This window comes from Piliocolobus tephrosceles, chromosome 3 (genome assembly GCF_002776525.5).
Source record: "Piliocolobus tephrosceles isolate RC106 chromosome 3, ASM277652v3, whole genome shotgun sequence".
In the NCBI taxonomy this organism is placed as follows: Eukaryota; Metazoa; Chordata; class Mammalia; order Primates; family Cercopithecidae; genus Piliocolobus; species Piliocolobus tephrosceles.
The window spans coordinates 105,700,582-105,706,852 of record NC_045436.1 but is presented as its reverse complement, the minus strand read 5'-3'; the positions used below and the strand labels follow the sequence as shown (position 1 = coordinate 105,706,852).

Sequence of the window (6,271 nt, the reverse complement as noted above, 5' to 3'; positions counted from 1 at the left end):
ATTTGTTCCCAAATAAAATAATTTCAGTCATCCACAACACTGTCTTGCAGGCCTATTTTTCAAAATTGGGCAGTCTAGGGAAAGGGCTTTCCTTTGGTTTTGTTGTCTTCTTTCCTCGTGTATAGTGACTGTGCCCAAAATGTAAGGAAAATCAAGAAATTGCAAAATATATCATCAAGCTATTCATATTAAATGTAAACCACTAAGTAATATTTAAGTTAATTTGTGGCTTGTAAAAACTTTGGAACCTTATATAATGAAATAATGGCACATAATTTCTGAGAGTTTTAATCAGACTTGGTATTTGCAGCATCAGCCTTAGCATACCTATTTTTAAATTATTAATTGATAGATAATTGTGCATAATTATGAGGGACAGTGTGGTATTTTGATACATGTGTACAACGTCTAGTGATCAAATCAACATAATTAGCAAATCCATCACCTTAAACATTTACCATTTCTTTATATTGGAAACATTCAAAATCCTGTCTTCCAACGATTTGAAAATGTACAAAAAGTCAGGCATAGTGGCTCATGCCTGTAATCCCAGCACTTTGGGAGGCTGAGGCTGGTGGATCACTGGAGATCAGGAGTTCGAGAGCAGCCTGGCCAATATGAAACGCCGTCTGTACTAAAAATACAAAATTTAGCTGAGCATGATGCCGTACACCTGTAATTCCAGCTACTTGGGAGGCTGAGACAGGAGAATCACTTGAACCTGGGAGGCGGAGATTGCAGTGAGCTGAGATCGCACCACTGCACTGCAGCCTGGGCAACAGAGTGAGACTGTCTAAAAAAAAAAGAGAAAATACACAATAAATTGTTAACTCTAGCCACCCTACAATGCTATATAGAACACCAGAATTTATTCCACTTATCTGGTTATAAATTTGTATCTGTGAACCAATCTCTCCCTATACTCGTCTTCCTCCTACCCTTCTCGGCCTTTAGTAATCACTATTCTACTCTCTACTTCCATGAGATCAACTTTTTTAGCATCGACATACGAGTGAGAACATGTGGTATGTATCTTCCTGTGCTTGGCTAATTTCACTAACCATTACTGTCCTCCAGCCTCAGCCATGTTGCTGTGAATGACAGGATTTCATTCTTTACGTGGCAGAGTAGTATTCCATTGTGTATATATACCACATTTACTTTATCCATCCATCTGTTGATAGACACAGGTTTATTCCATATCTTGGCTACTGTAAATAGTGTAATAAACATGGCAATGCAGATATCTCTTTGACATTCTGATTTTCTTTCCTACGGATAAATACTCAGTACTGGAATTGCTGGGTCATATGGTGGTTCTATTTTTAGTTTTTGAGGAAAATCCATACTGTTTCCTGTAACAGCTGTCCTAATTTACATCTTCACCAACAGTGTATAAGAGTCCCCCTTTCTCTGGACCTTTGCCAGCATTTGTTATTTTTTTGTCTTTCTTATGATATCCATTCTAACTGGGGTGAGATGCTATCTCATTGTGGGTTTGATTTGCATTTCCTTGATGGTTAATGATGTTGAACGTTTTTTGTAAACTTGATCATATGCATGTCTTCTTTTGAGAGATGTCTATTCAGACCATTTGACCATTTTAAAATCAGATTATTGCTCTTTTCCGTGGCGCCTTGGAGGCGTTCAGCTGCTTCAAGATGAAGCTGAACATCTCCTTCCCAGCCACTGGCTGCCAGAAACTCATTGAAGTGGACGATGAATGCAAACTTCGTACTTTTTATGAGAAGCCTATGGCCACAGAAGTTGCTACTGACGCTCTGGGTGAAGAATGGAAGGGTTATGTGGTCTGAATCAGTGGTGGGAACGACAAACAAGGTTTCCCCATGAAGCAGGGTGTCTTGACCCATGGCCGTGTCCGCCTGCTACTGAGTAAGGGGCATTCCTGTTGCAGACCAACGAGAATGGGAGAAAGAAAGAGAAAATCAGTTCGTGGTTGCATTGTGGATGCCAATCTGAGCGTTCTCAACTTGGTTATTGTAAAAAAAAAGGAGAGAAGGATATTCCTGGACTGACTGATACTACAGTGCCTCGCTGCCTGGGCCCCGAAAGAGCTAGCAGAATCTGCAAACTTTTCAATCTCTCTAAAGAAGATGACGTCCGCCGGTATGTTGTAAGAAAGCCCTTAAACAAAGAAGATAAGAAACCTAGGACCAAAGCACCCAAGATTCAGCGTCTTGTTACTCCACGTGTCCTGCAGCACAAACGTATTGCTCTGAAGAAATAGCGTACTAAGAAAAACATGAAAGAGGCTGCAGAATATGCTAAACTTTTGGCCAAAAGAATGAAGGAGGCTAAGGAGAAACGCCAGGAACAAATTGTGAAGAGACGCAGACTCTCCTCTCTTCGAGCTTCTACTTCTAAGTCTGAATCCAGTCAGAAATAAGATTTTTTGAGTAACAAATAAATAAGATCAGACTCGGGAAAAAAATAAAAATAAAAAATAAAATAAAATAAGATAAAATCAGATTATTACTATTATTTTGCTCTTGAGTTTTTTAGTTCCTTGTATGTTCTGGATATTAATCTCTCGTCAGTGGCTAGTTGTAGTGGCTCATGCCTGTAATTCCACCATTTTGAGAGGTGAAGGTGAGAGAATAGCTTGAGGCCAGAAATTTGAGATCAGCCTGGGCAACACAGTGAGACACTGTCTCTACAATTTTTTTTTTTTTAATCAGCTGGGCATGGTGGTGCATGTCTGTAGTTCTAGCTACTTGTAAGGCTGACGCAGGAGGATCACTTGAGCTCAGAAGTTTGAAGCTGCAGTGAGCTATGATCACTGCACTCTAGCCTGGGTGACAGTGAGACCCTACTCAAAAAAAAAAAAAAAAAAAAAATTCCCTTGTCAGATGATTAGTCCTCAAAAATCTTTTCCCATTCTGCAGGTTGCCTCTTTAATCCATTTATTGTTTTCTATGCTGTGCAGAAGCATTTTAGTTATATATGATTCCATTTGTTTATTTTTGCTTTTTTCCCTATGCTTTTAAGGTCTAATTCATAATTTTTTTGCTCAGAACAATGTCCTGAAGCATTTCTCCTGTTTTCTTCCAGTAGTTTCATAGTTTTGGGTTTTTAAAGAAGACAAATGTCCTGAAACACTCTCCCTATTTTCTTCTAGTAGTTTCATTGATTTGGGTTTTTCATTTAAGTCTTTAATCTGTGTCGAGTTGATTTTTATACTAAGGATTTAGTCTCATTTTTCTGCACATGGATACCTAGTTTTTCCAGTACCATTTATTGAAGATACTGTCCTTCGGGCTACTGAGCTTTTTCTCTGGCCAGAGGCATAAGTGTTCAGTGGGTTGGTTGGTTTGGTGACTGGCTTGCTGGCGGTGAATTTTCCATGCAGTTTTGCTGGCCATGGGTGCGGGGACACAGATGCTTGGTGAACCTGGGGGTGGCTCCACCAGGAGTGTTTCTGCTGGAGGTGGGTTCACTTTGTTGCTTCTCCAGCTGGGACATGGGTGTGCAGTAGTTTGGTGGCTTGTCTCAGGGGCAGGTTTGTCAGGCTGTTTCTTTGGTGGGGAGTGCCAAGAAGGGGGACTTTCTGGGGAAAGGTCCATTGGACTATTTAGTTCAGCTGGCCAAGGGTTGGCTTTCCCACTGTGCAGTGCTGAAGTCGTGGCTATTCCTGGCCCCATGTTCCAAGCAGACAGCATTGTGGTTTTGCAACCATCTGTGTGGACTTGGTAAAATAATGGCAGAGACTCAAGGCTGGAGACATGCAGTGACTGCTGGACCCCAGAGCAGAGTGGACTCTAGCAGTGGTTCCAATTTCAAGATGGCACAGTGCTGCAGTGGCTTGGCTCACAGGGGTTAATTAGGGTGGGGAGTGCACATCTTGTGTTCCTACTCTGGAGTAATGCAGCTATGTTAATTCCAAGCAGCTCCCCACACTGGGCTAAGGGCTTTTGAGGACTGTGGGTTTCTCCTATAGTAAATACTACAGGAATCTGCAGCGGCAGTTCGGGCAGGTGGGGGCCTTCTGCTTACCTTTTCCCCATATGGGGAAGTCCCTCCTGGATCTGAGCCAATCTCAATGGGAGAGATGGGGTGGCCGGGGCAGGGTGCTTAGCTCCCCTCCTTTTGCTGACATCCTGGGCTTCTGTGCTCCATAGGAATTTCCCCAGTCCCTTTCTGCACTCCAGTGCTGTCCCTCAGACACTACAGTTGAATGTTAGTTGTTTATTTGTTGTTTTGGTTATTTTTTGTTGGTAGGGAGGGATATGTGCCAGGCAACTCTAGTCAGCCATCTTGTTGATGTCCTTTATTTCCCTTTGTTTTTTCTTTTTCTTTTTCTTTTTTTTTGAGACTGAGTCTCCATCTGTCACCCAGGCTGGAGTGCAATGGCACAATCTTGGCTCACTGCAATCTCCACCTCCTGGATTCAAGGGATTCTCCTGCCTCAGCCTCCTGAGTAGCTGGGATTACAGATATGCACCACTACCTCCAGCTAATTTTTTGTTTGTATTTTTAGTAGAGACAGGGTTTCACCATGTTGGCCAAACTGGTCTCGAACTCTTGACCTCAGGTGATCCGCCTGCCTCAGCTTCCCAAAGTGTAGGGATTACAGGTGTGAGCCACTGCGCCCAGCCTTATTTCTCATTTGTAAGAGTTATAGCTAATTCTTTTTCAAATGTGATTACTCTTATATATTTTGAAGTACCTTATGCTTATTGATTTGATGTTTTTCCCAACAACTCCAAAATCTTATATCTTTTGAGGGTCTGGATCTATCTTTTCTGCTGCTTCTTGTTCATAGAGTTTTTGTGTGTTTAGAGAATTTTCATAATTATCATCTATGGAATTTTATCTTCTCTTAGACCTGGAGAGCAGAGTTCAGCAAACCAGAGCTTATAGGCCAAATCCTGCCCTCTGTCTGTTTTTGTAAATAAAATTTTATTGGAAGACAGCATTTGTTTATATATTGCCTATAGCTGCTTTTGCCTGATAAAAGCAAAGTTGAGTAGTTGCTATAGTGACCTGCATGGCCCACAAAGACTAAAATGTTTACTGTTTCTTCACCTGATATGGTTTGCCCACCCCAGCTCTAGGGCACTATCAGTCTGGTACTACTTTAAACTGTATTATTGGCTTGAGGTTATTGGGCTATGGAAATAGTGAGAATTTAGCCTGTAAATCCAAATGTGAGCCATTGCAGTTTTGAATGATCTGCGTTCGAGTTTTAGATAAATCCGTGTTGTGTTTATAAGTAATTAATTCCTTTTAATTGCCAAGTAGTTCTAAATCTTTGGGGGAAAGTTATTTTTCCCTTTCACTTAGCAGTAAGGTTTGACACAAGCAATTTACCTTACTTACATCTGAGAGTGGGGGATGGATGATTTCCTTCTTTCTTTTTTGAAAGGGAGTTTCGCTTTTGTTCCCCAGGCCAGAGTGCAATGGCACTATCTCGGCTCACTGGAACCTCTGCCTCCTGGGCTCAAGCGATTCTTCTGCCTCAGCTTCCAGAGTAGCTGGGATTACAGGCGTGCACCACCACGTCCGGCTAATTTTGTATTTTTTTTGGGTAGAGACAGGGTTTCTCCATGTTGGTCGGGCTGGTCTCGAACTCTTGATCTCAGGTGATCCGCCCACCTCGGCCTCCCAAAGTGCTGGTGTTACAAGCATGAGCCACTGCACCCAGCCCTTTCTACTTTACTCTTACACAGAGGTTATAGTCCTTTGATATCTCACCTTCAAAGGAAGACTCTAGTTAGACTTCCCATCTTGGGCAGGACTTCAATTTTGGTTTTTGTCCCTTAGGCCCTTGAGGCTCTAGAAAGCAATGATCAAGTTTGCCTGGTTCAGCCAATGCCTGAAAAGTAAATGACAACTGCTGGGCTCTCTGCTCTGCTTTTTTCTCTAGGAACCGATCTCTTTACTCAAGTCTTTGACTTGAGTAGTCCTAACTTTCTTGCTAGTTACGGAAGCATTCAAAATCATTTTCTTTTATCATATAGGAAGAGAGTCAGTACTTGTTGCTAAAAATAAAAGTTCTAGAAGAAGACAACTTTAAATTTAAAAAGAAGTTTCTCTAAGTGTTTTACTCTAGATTAAAGCCATTATTTAAATATAAAGAGAAAAGCCTCTCCCTTAGAATCATTACTGTTCATTTGCAAATTAAACATTTTGCTGAAAGTTTTTGTAAGATAAAGTGATTTATAGGAGATCTGGACTAACACAGGGAAAACTGTTTTTGGTGTTGGTGGAGAATACAAAAACCCAACAGCAGAAAGTCAGCTGAAAGAAG

At 41.4% G+C, this 6,271-nt stretch overlaps 1 pseudogene; it reads left to right on the top strand.

Moving 5' to 3' along the window:
• The first annotated feature begins 1,626 nt into the window (after positions 1 to 1,626).
• On the top strand, positions 1,627 to 2,407 carry LOC111549367 (annotated as a pseudogene).
• The last annotated feature ends 3,864 nt before the right edge of the window (positions 2,408 to 6,271 follow it).